This window comes from Leguminivora glycinivorella, chromosome Z (assembly GCF_023078275.1).
Source record: "Leguminivora glycinivorella isolate SPB_JAAS2020 chromosome Z, LegGlyc_1.1, whole genome shotgun sequence".
Taxonomy (NCBI): Eukaryota; Metazoa; Arthropoda; class Insecta; order Lepidoptera; family Tortricidae; genus Leguminivora; species Leguminivora glycinivorella.
Genome location: NC_062998.1, coordinates 26,767,464 through 26,783,449, shown reverse-complemented (window position 1 = coordinate 26,783,449; position 15,986 = coordinate 26,767,464).

Genomic DNA, 15,986 nt, shown 5'->3' with positions numbered 1-15,986 from the left:
AGAATTTTTTTTTAATCGAATTTGTTATCCATATAGTTGTATAACATGTTTGGGTACCTCCGGGATTGATCAATTATGTTTTTCTGCTATTTTCCATACATGAATTACTACACGTAGGGTTTATTTGATGTACTTATTTGTAAACATTTGATATTCATCGTTTTAGGACATGGCTCATTTGTCACCCTCCACTAAGTCACTATTATATATTTGCGTAATCCAGCGCAATTATACGTAAGTAAACAGTAAAGATTCTCAATTAGTACCACTACAATAACTCTTGCAATGAAAAATAATGTTAAATCACAGTACGAAAGAGTCTGAAGAATTGATCATAAATGTTCGCGTTGGTTAGGCGTTGGTCGTCGTTCTAGTTAAATAAATATAAAAAATAAATGAATCTCTTTCTAAACCCAAATCTACATAACCTTAGTCAATAATGAAAAATCCCTCAAAACAGTATAAGAATAAAAATCACATGAATACAACCGGAGCAGCTAATAATTTTCGGAACAGCCCTCGTACGTTACTCGATAAATTATAATTTATAAACATTAAATCTCGCAGGAAGCAAGAACTCGTTTGAAGTCATCACGAAAAAAATTGTTATTTTCCTGTTAAGGCTAATAAAATTAATATACCTACCTTTTTATTACATTACAGATTATTTTGGAAATTTTTAGAATGCGCATTCCTAAAAACCTTGCCCAGTTGTTACTTGTATCTCTTCCTTGGATCATACTCAGGACAGCACCACTTATTTCTGACAAAAATGACGCCGCTATTACATGGTAATTACAGTTCTTGACATGCTTACTGATAATCTGGTATTCAATAATATTCTAAAGCTCGCGTTTCCTAGAACAGCGTTACCGTCTCCGTACTTTTGTATTAGATGGATTATGGAGACGGTTGCTATAATATATGAAGTCACCGTTATCTCGAGACTACTGGGGATCTGAAGATCTATTTATGTCATAAATTAAATACTTCACTACCACTGTATACTAGATAGTGCCGTAAAATAGAGTGCCGGATTAATTATACCTACTCACCCTGTAAGCCCTTCTTGCCCGGCGTCTGACGTAATATATACTATTCCCGTGCTCGCTGCTTTCGTGTTTGATGTGCCCTAACTGCATGGGTCCATTGTACATCTAAGGACTGATTCAAAACGAACTTGCCAAATTTAAGCTGCATTCCATTTGGTGAGGAAATATTTTTTATCACACAGCAGCCGTGTAATACTGATCACCCGGTAGTGTTATAAATTTAGCTTTAACATAGGTTTTGTCATCAAGTACTAAGTGAAAATTTTGCGTGCCCAAAAAGTCAAAAAGTTTACGTGACCTTTTTCTTATTAGTGTTCGTTGTTTCGCTGAAGTTTTTGGTACCTTAGACTTCTTCCCGGTCTTCATACCTGCACTTTTGCAATACCATTTTTTTTGGCGATGTCTCGTTCAGCGTCTGCTACGCTTCAGCAGCTACGCTTCTGGCGAATTGTACGTAAGATGTTCCTTTCGAGGTTAGGGTCACGAGGACCTCTCTGTTCATTGGTCCTCGCCTTCCGAGTTGTTGACAAGGTCCTCTTGTAGCGTTTAATAATTTTATCAACAGTTCTGAGCTTTCTAATTACTTTGCGATGAAATGATTAGGACGCATAGTATTTGATAGCCATTTGTCAACGATTAGCTTGCTGCGTTGGGCTAGATCCATATTTGCTGTTTTTTCTGAGAACTTATTGCGAAAATATTTTTTCTACTCCCGAACTGTTATTCGTCATTTACAGGGTCGTGCACAGAACTTTAAAACCCTACATAAAAGTCTATTCTCCAAAGCCAGCGCCCGCCGGCTTTCCACGCATGCGCGCAGTATCGAAAAAACTGAAAACGCATTGTTTGGCTCTATAACCATGGCAACGCATTGTTATAAAGATACTGCGCCGCGTGCGCGGGAAGGCTTTGGGCAGCTGAGCAGCCAGTGCAAACCACTGTTTCCTGTATTTTGACGCAAAATACAGGAAACAGTGTGAATTTCACGAAAGCTATTCAAGAAAACTATTAAAAACTAAGTGCATGGTCGTAGAAAAAGTATTGTATGCAACGGTGTTTAACTGAGTCAAAAATTACTCGGGGCGTCTTAATAACAATTTTTCTACTCGTCGACTTTAATCTGTCAATTAGGACACCACAGACTAAACTGTAAGTGCTTACTTTTCAGTGTTGGATAGTCTTTGACACTTAGTCAACTATAATATTTCATTATACTTCACTTTAGTTAACTGAAAAAAAAATTAAAAATAGAACTTCATACAAATTCTATACTAATTTGCGATACCTGGCAAATTTTTCTGCATCTGAAACACATTTTTCGTTATCGACCAATCACAGACGGTTATTACAAACAATTGGTTGCCAAGTAATTCGATTATCGAGATATACGAGGTAAGTATCGAAATATCATCAGCAAATAATAATATGGATTTTTCCTGTAAGGTATTTGGGAGTTAACAAAGCCCTTGCCTTAATTTGCCACCTACAAACATGGACTACATGCATGCTTGCATAATTCCAGTAGCATAATCCATACTAATAAATGCGAAAGTAACTCTGTCTGTCTGTCTGTCTGTCTGTCTGTCTGTCTGTTACGCTTTCCCGCTTAAACCACGCAGCCGATTTTGATGAAATTTGGAACAGACAATCTTTAGACCCTGAGACAAAACATAGGCTACTTTTTATTTCGAAAAAAAGGGATGAAGGGGTTGAAAAAGAGGTTGAAAGTTTGTATGGGATTTCTTAATTTTAAAAGATAAAACCATGAAACCTTTTTATTTTAGCACTTGATAAGAAATCATTAAACATATATTTAAAGTCACATACAGGTCGAACGCGATTAATTAACATTATTTTTACCTTTAAAATAAACATGGTGGGAAATAAACATTAACTAAAAGCGGGTAGATTATATTTATTTGTCTACCCCGAACATTTATATAAATTAATATCGGGTAGTTTTGTGTTGTTTACATCTCCGGTGACATTTTGCTGGGACGTCAGTCTTCCGCGACCACGGCCAGTGCAACCTGGCCGAAACGTTGGGGAAAAAGGTAAAAATAATATTAATTAATCGCGTTCGACCTGTATGTGACTTTAAATATGTGTACAAAGTGCGAGAACTTAAAGTGTTATATCATTAAACATCTTGATAAGGGATAGGGATAGGGATAGCGATAGGGATAGCGATAGGGATAGCGATAGGGATAGCGATAGGGATAGGGATACGGATACGGATAATATGGGTATCGTTAGAGGTTTACGGATAATCGGTCGGCGGTCTCTTACAATCAATGTGCTCTAAGACGATCGTTGTTTGCTTGCTTGAAGATTACGTTTGCGATAAGTATAAGCAAAATGTAAAAAATTGTAAGGGATAATAGAAAAAAGTACTTTTTACCCACCGATCATAGTGTCGGAAGGGATAACGGGCTATGTGGGATGTTTATAAAGGTTTCCCCAGCGTATATATAAATCTTAATGAATACTTTTATTACGCGGGCGAAGCCGCGGGTAAAAGCTAGTTTTGCATAAAACCAGCGTGACCGTAACCATGGCAATAACAGGCAAGAAAAAGTTTATTCGCCCTTGTAACTCTGAAAGTAGGCAAAATCCAGAAAAGTTTATTTGACATTTTACTCTTCTAATATGATGAGAAATACGCTGTTAAAATTATTCGGTTTTCTCATGTTAAACCGTGTATATAGGCCGGTCATATTGGCCGCCATCTTGAATATCTCACTTCCGGTCAATATATTCTGCTGGTTAACTGGCAAATTCGAATTCAGCGACACTAAATTAGTTTAACCCTTAAATGCATGATTTTTTTTTTAACGCGAAATTAATATATATATGTGATAGACAATGGTTTTCTGACTCTGGGAAAAATAATAAAAACAATATTTAACATCGATTTTAATACTAAATCAGTGTTAGAAGTTAAATAGGCTAAATCATATTTATACAAATATATAATTATTGGTAAACTTTATATGAATAGTTTTACTACTATTAGAAAGGTACACTATTTGTGAAACCCCTATGGTAAAATGTTTAAACTTAAAATAATTACTAACTCTGAAAAAAACAGTCTAAATCGCATACTAAAAATCGCCATAATCCTGTTTTTTTCACACTTTTTCGCCGTTTCATCTTAATCCTTAAATAATAAATAGTAAATCATAATACTATTAGGTTTTTTTTAATTATTTATAAAATACTAATAAACAATGAATAATAATTAAGTAATAAATGTGATTTTGGATAGCTACATATTGAGCCACGGGCCATCAAATATATTATGCATATATACATCATCATGCATTCAAGGGTTAAAAAACCTGGTTGCCAAAAAGTAATATAATTTTCCAGTCCCATCGTGGAGAGCGATTTTGAAAATTTTGTCACTAGACTATAAAGCACGTGCTGTGTTGTGTTTTATTTCAGGTCTTAATATTTTATGGATTATAACGGGAGTAGTGCAATTATTTTTTTCAACGTTTCTGCAAGTTAAGTTTCTCACCTTCATATATATGGGATTTTATTATCAACGACCATGGACAAGGTATCGGTATCCTAGTCAAAATATGTAGAAAACCTCATCAATTCTATCATTTTCATTGCGAGTTATATGCAATATCTGGTCATTAGATAGATTTTGTTATCAGTGGCCACGATTACTTACCTCCACCTTGCCCTAATTATTAGGGTGTCTAGCCAAAATGGCTAAACGGATCGACAGAATTTAAAGAATTTAAAGACCTGAGTTCAACATGGTTACGCAAAAAATTTAAATAAAATAAAATAGAAGCAGTTGGAATATTTGTACATTATGTATGTAACGAATTTAATAATTGTTTGTCCTGTCTAGTACAATTAATGCTCTTAAAACGCGTCCAATTTATTGTTTTATGTCCTGAAATATGTAACTTCGAAATTGTGCCTAGTCGGAAAGATCGGCATAAATAAGAGTAAGGCACCTTTTTTGGGCTTTATGGGAAATAAGTCGAGTTTAAACGGGTATTGTAGGTTAATTTAAATTATAAGTTTCGGCTTTGCTTTTGTTTGGACCTGAAACAAGAATGTTATCAACCTCATTTACGGGACATACGACGGTCTTACCTTATAAATAGAAAAATGCTAATATGTTGAAAATATCAACGTTATTTGTTTCAATATCTATCACATTACTCCCTGTGATTACATAATATAACAATTAACATGATTTTGATACGTATTTCAACAAATATTATATTTTACAAAGCTGCTATAATACTTTGGTGAATTAATGTGATAAAAATCACTTTTTTAAGGCTGGGCGGGTTGACCGTCCCCCCGCGCTGAGTAAGGCAAGACCGTCTAGTGCTCGTTGTCACGTAATTTTATATGGGAATAAGTATCAAAATCATGATCATTGTTATATTCTGTAATAAAAGTAAATAATGCTGATAAATATTAAAACAAGTGCTTGCGTGAGAATAAACAGAACATACACTGAGTGGTTTAGCATCAAAAAGGGTGTTAGACAGGGATGTGTAGCGTCGCCGTGGCTGTTTAATTTATTCATGGATAGCTGTTTGCAAGATCTGAAAGATTATGATTGTGGGTTGAGAATGGAAGGGTTACTGGTCAAATGTCTCCTGTGCCGATGACCTAGTATTACTTGCGTCGTCGGCCGAGGAGTTACAAATGATGGTAACAAGAGTGCATGCATCCTTCGAGAGTAAAGGAATGAGAATGAATGTCAGTAAGACGAAAGTAATGGTATTTGAAAGAGATGAGATTATGACAGATTGCAAAATTGAGATCGATAATGAAAGTTTGGAACAAGTGAAAGAGTTTGTGTATTTGGGAACGTTGTTTACAAGGGACGGTAAACATGGAGAAGATATTGAAAGGAGAGTGAATGCTGGGAATAGAGTGAATGGAGCACTAAACGCTTTTATGGGCAGCCAGAAAGTGTCGCAAAAAGCACGCCTGCATGGAGGAGTTTTAGTGCCTACACTTATGTATGGTAGTGAAAGTTGGGTGTGGGAGAAAAGACATCAAAGTCAAGTGAATGCCGTGGAAATGAGAGCGTTAAGAAGCATGGCTGGTGTGAAGTTGAGTGATAGGATCAGAAATAGCGTGATAAGAGAGAAGTGTGGAGTGGATGTAGATGTGGTGACAAAGATTGAGATGGGTATGTTAAGGTGGTTCGGGCATGTAGAGAGGATGGATGAGAGGAGAGTAACGAAGAAAGTATATGAAAAAAGAGTGGAAGGGTCAGTTGGAAGTGGAAGACCTAGGCGAACTTTTCTTGTTCAAATCGGGGAAATATTGCAAAAAGGCCAGGTCAGAAGTACTCGAAACCGACGAGCGTGTATGAGAAACGTTATGAAAGTGTGTGAAGCGAAAGTGATTTGTCAGGATCGTAGTAAATGGAAATCCGTGATCTCTGCCTACCCCTCTGGGAAACAGGCGTGATTGTATGTATGTATGTATGTATATTAAAACAAATAACGTTGAAATTTTCAACATATAAGCATTTTTCTATTTACAAGGCAAGACCGGAATATGTCCCCTAGATGAGGTTCATAACCTTCTTTTTTCAGGTCCAGACAAATGCGACCTCGGAACTTGCAATTAAAATATTTTTTAAGAAAAAAAAACCGTCGCCTTTCGGGTTCTGGTGAAAGCTACTTGCGAATGTTGGATTATGTAGAAATGTGTAGATATTTTTTTAAACTGCTTTTAATGCTCTAATTATTAGATGACAACACAAATGAATATACGTATAACGTTAAGGTTTGAGGAGTTTCCTCAATTCCTCATGAATCCGATTATAAGAAATCGAAGTTTGACAAACTTTGACTTGAAAACTCAATATGCTTAACAAACATAACTAAATATTTGTCACTGTTCTGAACTTAAATGCATGCTTTTCTTACAAAAATACCAAAGTCACAATGAGTATGCCGTTCAGATTTGAGGAGTTCGGTTCTGACCATCATCAGCAGTTCCACTGCACCAAATATCACTGTTCTGGACGTAAGTACATGCTGTTCTTATAAGAATACCAAAGTCACTATAAGTGTGCTGTTCAGATTTGAGGAGTTTGGTTCTGACCATCATCAGCAGTTCCACTGCACCAAATATCACTGTTCTGGACGTAAGTGCATGCTGTTCTTATAAGAATACCAAAGTCACTATAAGTGTGCCGTTCAGATTTGAGGAGTTCGGTTCTGACCTGCACCAAATGTCACTGTTCTGGACGTAAGTGCATGCTGTTCTTATAAAAATACCAAAGTCACTATAAGCGTGCCGTTCAAATTTGAGGAGTTCGGTTCTGACTATCATCAGCAGTTCCACTGTACCAAATGTCACTGTTGTAGGGTTTACCCTTGAATCGCCGACAGACACTTGTTCGAATATTATTTCAAAGACAACGTTTCAAATAATTTCATTTCATCGACAGTTCACATCATAGAATAATCGATACAAGTAAAATCAAACCGTAGACTTTTACTTCGTAGATAAGTTATTCCAAGTGTACTTTATATCGTTGTATTTCATTTCGTGTCTTTTCATTTCATATTGTTTTACATTAAATACAATTTATTACGCATAATATTATTTCAATTATGATTTTTTCTTAAATTTTACAATTTGTAAACTATTTGTTTAGTCACAGTTATAACCTAACCTAAACCTACTTTAAAAGCTGTTTGTTATTGTGCAGAGTCGCAGTTCTAACCTAACCTAAACCCACTCTGTAAACTGTTCTGTTTGTTTTTGTGTGTGATCACAGTTCTAACCTAACCTAAACCTACTATATGTATAGACCATTCGTTGATGTGTAGGGTCGCAGTTCTAACCTAACCTAAACCTACTTTGTAATACGTTTGCTTCTGTGTAAATCACAGATCTAACCTAACCTAAACCTATTCTGTAAACTATTTCATTTTGAGTGTGGTCACAGTTTTAACCTAACCTAAACCTAATTTAAAAGCCATTTGTTGCTGTGTAGGTCGCAGTTCTAATTTAACCTAAACCTACTTAGTAGGCCGTTTGATTCTGTGTGATCACAGTTCTAACCTAATCTAAACCTACCCTGTAAGTAATAAGACTAATAAGTTTACTAATTAGAATTTAGATAGTAAGCTAGCAATAAGGATACAAATTTGCAGTGCCCTTACAGGGTTCATAGATGTTCACAAAATAAATACTGTAATAACTTTATGTACCTATGAATTTGCAATAAATTACTGATTACTGATTACTAAGCTGGTCGTTTTTGTGTGTGGTCACAGTTCTAACCTAACCTAAACCTATTTTAAAAGCTGTTTGTTATTGTGCAGGGTCGCAGTTCTAACCTAAACCTTCTCTAATATGGTCAGTTTTATTATCCCTTTACGACCGAGAAAATTATTTTCTAAAATCTCATAAAAAATGCATGTGAACAGTTTTCAATGGTCTCCAAATACTCGTAAAAAATAATATAAAAAATTATATTGCCTTTAATCAATAAAAAAATCGCATGCAGGAAAGTGACGTTCAGGACCTATATGTAAATGCACAAAAGGACACGTAAAAAGTGACTAAATATCTTATTTTAGATAATAAAACTTTTTTTTATAATCATCTATTATTCGTTTTTACATAATACAACGATTAAAAAACTAAAAAAAAAACAATTGACGAAAAAAATCTCATTCCAACTATCACTTACTTCGTATGTAAATCTTTCAAACATTTATTTTTGCGTGTAATGCAAAGGTACACGTTGTTGCAACGTTGATGCAACGTGTATTAGTTCGACTGGATCAGGATTCGAATGGGGAATGCAGGTTTTGGGGGATTTCATATCGTCAAATTTAGGCAAATGATTAATAACTATCAAATATGATAGATGCACGGGGCTGGCGAGCTCTGACTCTTTCTGGGCCTCACAGGTGTTTTACCATGTAAAACGTCATTCGAACATGCTTCTCTATTCATTACGCCGTTTTCTTGGTGCTTTAATGAGCATTGCAAAGATTTCCAAGCGGAAATCTAGTATAAGTACTTTGCGTCTAGGGAGGCCCATGGCGTCGTAAACAATTTTGTACGTATGCCCTCCATGCATTCACCAAAGCTAAATCATTATCATTGCGTCTCAGAAACAATTGACGGATCGTGTATTTTTAAATCAGTTAAAGTATTTGAAGACGAAGGTTCAAAAAACAGCGGGTCAACCTCCAAACTTTCGTTGTCACGCCATTCAAAAAGGTAATAAGTTGATTCTTCAAGGCCCTCGTCAAAATTTTCAGTATCTGATATTTCACGATTGCACAACATTTCAAGGATTTGTTCATCACTTAATGGACGCCCTATAGAATATAAATATTGAATTACAAACCGAAATTTGTAATAAACCGCGAAAATATTTGATTATTTGTTCGAAATTCATTTTACGCCCAAAGGCCGAATACACATAAACGTGCAGATATTTATGGAAAACGGATTACGGGCTACGACCGATCCTACAAATTCGTGCACTTCTTTTTTACGATCTTATTAATAACACGAAATCACTTAATTTTAGTCTTAATTCATAATTAATAAAACCACTAGCTCTTTAACAGTAAAAATCATGCATTAAATAAAAGGTTTGTCACCAAAAATATACGAAATTATGAACTTACGTGGGTCACTACTCTCACCAAAATACCGTGCCATCTTCAAACATGTCCTGCGACCGACTGACCCGGCCAACCTAAGGTATTTACTATTATTATGTGTTGCTAGTGTCTGCAGATTCGATCGGTATAGGTTTAAGCCCGAAAATACAATTTACTTTCTGTCAAGATTTTTTTTAAATAATTTGCAGGATTATATCAAACCGGTCGGAAAGGGTTATAGACGATGTGATGTGCTATGACAAAATCGACAATTTGAAGTTTCCTAGAATAGAAACATCTATAAATGTGTAGTACGACAAATGATGAAGTTTTGTAATAATGCGTCGAATAAATGAATTGCGATGTTTTGTAGTTCTGCCATTTGAAGTACTTTGAAACGAATCATCGATGAAGAAATATTAGTTGAATAGTATTTATAATAACTAAGAAAATTTCAAATAAATAGTAGTTGAAACAAAATAACTCGAAACAATTTTACTTGAACTAAACTTTCGATGATTTGTTGTCGGTGAAATGATATTCGATGAAAAGTTTGTCGGCAAAACAAGGGTACACCCTGTTGTAGACGTAAGTGCATGCTGCTTTTATAAAAATGGCAAAGTCACTATAAGCGTGCCGTTCAGATTTGAGGAGTTTGGTTCTGGCCATCATCAGCAGTTCCACTGCACCAAATGTCACTGTTCTGGACGAAAGTGCATGCTGTTCTTATAAAAATACCAAAGTCACTATACGCGTGCCGTTCATATTTGAGGAGTTCGGTGCTGACCATCATCATAGAAACATCTATATCTATCTATCGCCGTAAACCGGGAGTTCGTGACAGCGGCCGCCGCGTGCGGCGCGCCCGCGCCGGACCGCGCGCGGTGCATCGTTTCCATTTCCGAGTGGCGTAAGTGGCGTACCGCCAGTGACACTTCGATGAGACTGGTACCTTTCACTCCGACGGAAATCGAAAAAATATCTAAAACCTCGATTGCATCGAAAAACAGCACAGATATTTACGGTCTATCCGCTAGCCTTCTTATACACGCCAGTCCGGCTATCAGTTTCATTCTCTCGAATCTATTTAACAACTGCATGCAGTCAGGGAAGTATCCGGACAGCTTTAAAAAAGTAAAGATACGTCCACTGTACAAAGGAAAAGGACCTAAATCCATCATGAAGTCCTACCGTCCAATATCGCTGGTACCAGCCCCTAGCAAATGGCTCGAAGTTGGGATTAACAATAGACTGCTAGAGTACTGGCTCCCCCAAAACGTCTTATCGGACCGTCAGTATGCATACCGGCAAGGACGATCCACCACTGACCTGGTGCGCGACGTAGTATACGACGTGGTACGCGCGCGCGAGGAGAGCCGTCACGTGGCGGTTGTATGCTGTGACCTGTCGCGCGCGTTCGATACCGCCGACCACTCGCTCGTCGCGACCAAGCTCGCACATTGTGGGATCAGAGGCACGGCCCTGAGCCTGCTGACGTCCTTCATGACGAACCGAACCCAGACGGTCGTCGGCGAAGGCGGACAAGTCTCGTCTGCGGAGATGAAAAACCTGATGGGCGTACCGCAGGGATCTTGCCGATCGAATACCCTGTTTAGCTTGTTATTAAACGATCTCCCGCAGGCGATAAAAAACGCCAGCATATTTATGTATGCCGACGACGTCACAGCAGTGGTCAGCGCTCCATCTGAATATGAGTTGTGCACAGCCCTGAATGACACCGTAGGGCAACTACACGAATGGTTTAAATCAAACGGTCTGGCATTAAACAAGGAAGAAACAAGCTTTATGATGATCAGACTGAATGGCCACTCGAGTCAAAACCACAAAGTGTGTGCAGGCGATGCCCCTATACAGCAAGCGACCTGCACACGCCTACTGGGATTCCACATCGACAGGGCCCTAGTGTGGGAGACGCACTTGGACGAGCTGTGCAGTCGGCTCGGAAGCGCTTGCTTCGCGCTGCGGCGGCTTGCGCGAACAGCCGGGCGAGCCGCGGTGCGCGAGTGCTATTTCGCAACGGTGCACTCTCTGCTCACATACGGCACCGAATTGTGGGGTCGTGCCTCAGAATGGCAGAGAGTGTTTTCCATGCAAAAAAGAGCCTTAAGAGCGATGGCCGACTTGCCAGCGGACGCCTCAGTTCGGTTGCTATTCCGCGAATTTCAGATCTTGCCCTTGCCTTGTTTATACTTATACCAGGTGGCGGTGTTTACTCACCTACATCTGGATGTATTCAAGCGCAAGGGAATAAATTCCAACTACAACCTGCGCAGCAACAAGAACTCGAGGAGACTGGTGTCAGATGCGCACAAACTCGCCAAGTCAGAGCGGTCTGTATACTACGCAGGGCCCTCCGTCTACAACCGTTTACCTGATACGGTAAGAAATGCAGCTTCCGTTGCGCTATTTAAACTAAAATTGAAGGAATGGCTCCAGGAGAACAATTTTTATGATTACGGCAATTTCTTTAATCTGCCCCCCACATTGTAAAAAAAAAAAAAAAATAATAATATATGTACCTATTAAGTGTATATCTATGATAATATTTGATACTTTCTTTGCGACCTATAACATTATGTTACTAATAAAATATTTCATTTCATTTCATTTCATTTCATTTCATTTCATTTCATTTCATCAGCAATTCCACTGCACCAAATGTCACTGTTCTGGACGGAAGTGCATGCTGTCCTTATAAAAATACCAAAGTCACTATAAGCGTGCCGTTCAGATTTGAAGAGTTCCGTTCTGGCCATCATCAGCAGTTCCACTGCATCAAATGTCACTGTTCCGTACCTAAATGCATGCTGTTCCTTTAAAAACACAAAAATCATCATATGTATGCCTGTTAGATTCGAGGAGTTCTCTCGATTTCTCTAGGATCCCATCATCAGAACTGGGTTCTGAGAAAAATGGGACCAATCTGTATGCATATACATTCAATCAAAAAAAAATTCAAAATCGGTCCAGTAACGACGGAGATATCGAGGAACAAACATAAAAAATAAAAACATACAGACGACTTGAGAACCGTCCTTCTTGAGAGATTTGAGGCGACGGTTAATTAACCTGCAACACCCGTTCACAATCGACTTTAAATATTTCCCATAAAGCCTAAAAAAGGTGCCTTTTGCACTTCGTCTCAGCGATAAAAAAAATATGTCTGTAATAGGTAATTATTTGAGGCAGATTCAGTTGTAACTTTTTGTCCTTGATTATATTTATCTGAAAATAAATTACACACAAACATAAATATTATTTACTCCTGAAAACTACAAAATCTTATCATAAATTTTTCATTTGCAACATACAGTAACTTACATGAAATGTAAATGAAAGTTTCACTTTTACTCGTAACTTACAAGCTGCCCATCACTAGTTTTGGAGCCAAACTTGACACAAAGTTGCACTTGGTCCTTTGAGTTTGTATTTTTTTGTCTCTTAGATATTCTACATTTGAATTGATATTTGCTTTCCAGGTGCACTTATGAATTTAAATGGGTGAACACAAGAAACCAATCACTTATTAAAGTTTTATGCTTTTCTTTGGATGAATTCATTGCAAGAGCCTCACATGCAAACTTAACCATTCATAGTGAAAATGGTTTTTTTTATTTTCACGATGTATTTACAGGAGACAATTTTCAGATATCGCATTATTACAATTTAAGGTAACTCCGATTAATGTAACAATTTTGTAAAATTGAACGTATTTCTTAGTTGCTATTTATTTTATTTCTCATCACACTCGCTTGTAAACGATGTTATTACATTCCTACATACTGATACGTAATGAGCTAAGTGAATAGGTACCTGGGTGGGGCCTTCCACGACCTGTCAAAAATTACAAGATGGCGGACTAATGTTAGAAATGTCAGCATAGGTATTTCAATACATTTAGTTTAAAATTTGGTTATTACTTCGCGAGTGTGATGAAAAACATTGTGGGCGGCTGAAGGATTACAAACTCGAGTTATTAAAGCCTCTCGTTCAAACGGCCTCTTTTTCTTTTCTTTAATACACAGTGTATGCTATTATTTCTTATTTCTCGTTACGAAGTTTGTTCAGAACGCCACCTATCTTAAATTTGCTTTTGGTAATACATACACTTTTGCCACTTAATGACGGGAGGTCTGAAATTTACGTTGTTTATTAAATAACTCAAATACAAAGTAGGTCTATAGGTAATTACAGTTAGGTGCAACACTGAACCGCAATCTATAACTTTGTAATTGATAGGAAAATATGTTTACAATAAAATATTTTCTGTTAAGATGCAACATGGAAAGGGCCCCCTTTCCATTTGACAACTTTAGATAAATAAATAAATTAAAATAAATATTATAGGACATTATTGCACAGCTTGACTGAGCCCCAGGTAAGCTCAAGAAGGCTTGTGTTGCGGGTACCCAGACAATGATATATATAATATACTGTGCTCATAACACAAATAAATGCCCTTACCCGGATTTGAACCCGGGACCGCGGCGCAGCAGGCAGGGTCACTACGCACTAGGCCAGACCGGTCATTAAAATACAAACATACTTGTGTTCTTAAGTAGATTTATAGAAAAAAAATCCATTTAGGACAGCTCAGTCAAAAGATATTGTGACTGTTTCCTCCTCCAAAACTTAATCCAATCGGAACTAAATTTGAGAATCTGGATAACAATAAAAAATAATCTGTGACGGACCGTTTAGTGTTTTTGGCTACTTAATTGTTACCAATCTTGAATATCGCACCTTTTTTGCGCCTTAAGCGCGTTTTTAGAAAATTTTGATGGGCTCTAGCGTCTTTAAAAATAAAAATATCTAAAAAATCATATCGGTCTGGCACGGCACAGATAAAAAATATAATCTAATCTGTGTTGGAAAAGTCACTGAATTAGCTACAAAACAAGGGGGAAATAGTCGAGAGCTTCTATACGGAGAATTGACCCCTCCTGTTGCATCTTATTAAGAACTAGCTTTTGCCCGCGGCTTCGCTCGCGTTAGAAAGAGACAAAAAGTATCCTATGCCACTCTCCATCCCTTCATCTATCTCCACTTAAAAAATCACGTCAATTCGTCGCCCCGTTTGGCAGTGAAAGACGGACAAACAAACAGACACACACACTTTCCCATTTATATATTAGTATGGATAATTATGGTTATTATGGTATCTTATACTGAGGAATTTTAAAATAGGATATTTTTTTGATTTGTTCCGACTGTCCCCCAAAAGCATAAAATTATTGCAGTAATTCAGCGAATCGCATTTCACCTCGAACTCGTATTTAATTTTCGCATTGTTTTTTTTTAGTGGCAATAAGTTTTAGTTAGGTCTAACAATTCCAAAAAAAGATGTACATATTTACAGTACCAGCCAATAAATGCATATCACATTTATGATTTTTTGCAGGATTGCTTATTTTGCTGGTACTTTTGTACAAAATTATGGTGATTAATACAATCCCATCAAAAACATTTATATTTTTCTAGCTGTGCATCAGCTTAAATTATGTGGCCATCTTAGGCGCAGGACCTCAGTAATGTTCTAGAGTCTTGAGAAGCCAGTCCGTCTCCCACTTGGCCAGTTTTCGTGCATGCATTAAATATTCTGTAACGTTTATGTTTTCAAACTTTCAGATCCATATATCAGAACAATGCAGATCTAGCTTTTTTTGGAATTATTACTTGGTTTTCCGTATATTTTAACATCATTTGGATATCTTCACTACTTCTTATCAATCAAATATATAAAAGGAATATATGGAAGGTATAAAACAACACTATTTTTTTGTTAATAAACGTGTTTGATCCAATCAAATAAACTTTCATACATGTATATCCCTTACATATAAAAGGTTATCAAAAGTTAATATTGCTGGTCATTCTCTAATTATGTACAGTTTCATATTAGATAACTTTATATTTCATCCTTGTCCTAAGTTCTCTAAAGTATGCTTAGGAGCATTAAGCAAATAACCTATTTATATTAAGAAATTCAATGTAAAGTACTTTAAGATATCGGCAGCTTAATTACTTTCAGAACGTTATATTCAGAAGAAAAATCATATTCGCGATTTGTTTCGTTTCAAATATACTTATAAGTTCACTTCTAAGACGTACGTTTTAAAAGTGAACTGACAGTCAATCACTAGTTGATATTACCTGACCCTTTAGCACAACTTGCCTTGTCGCGCGCGAGTCCGTACATCAAGCGCGATTTCAAGTATGGACTCGCGCGCGACAAGACAAGTTGTGCTAGAGGGGCTGAATTCAGCCAACA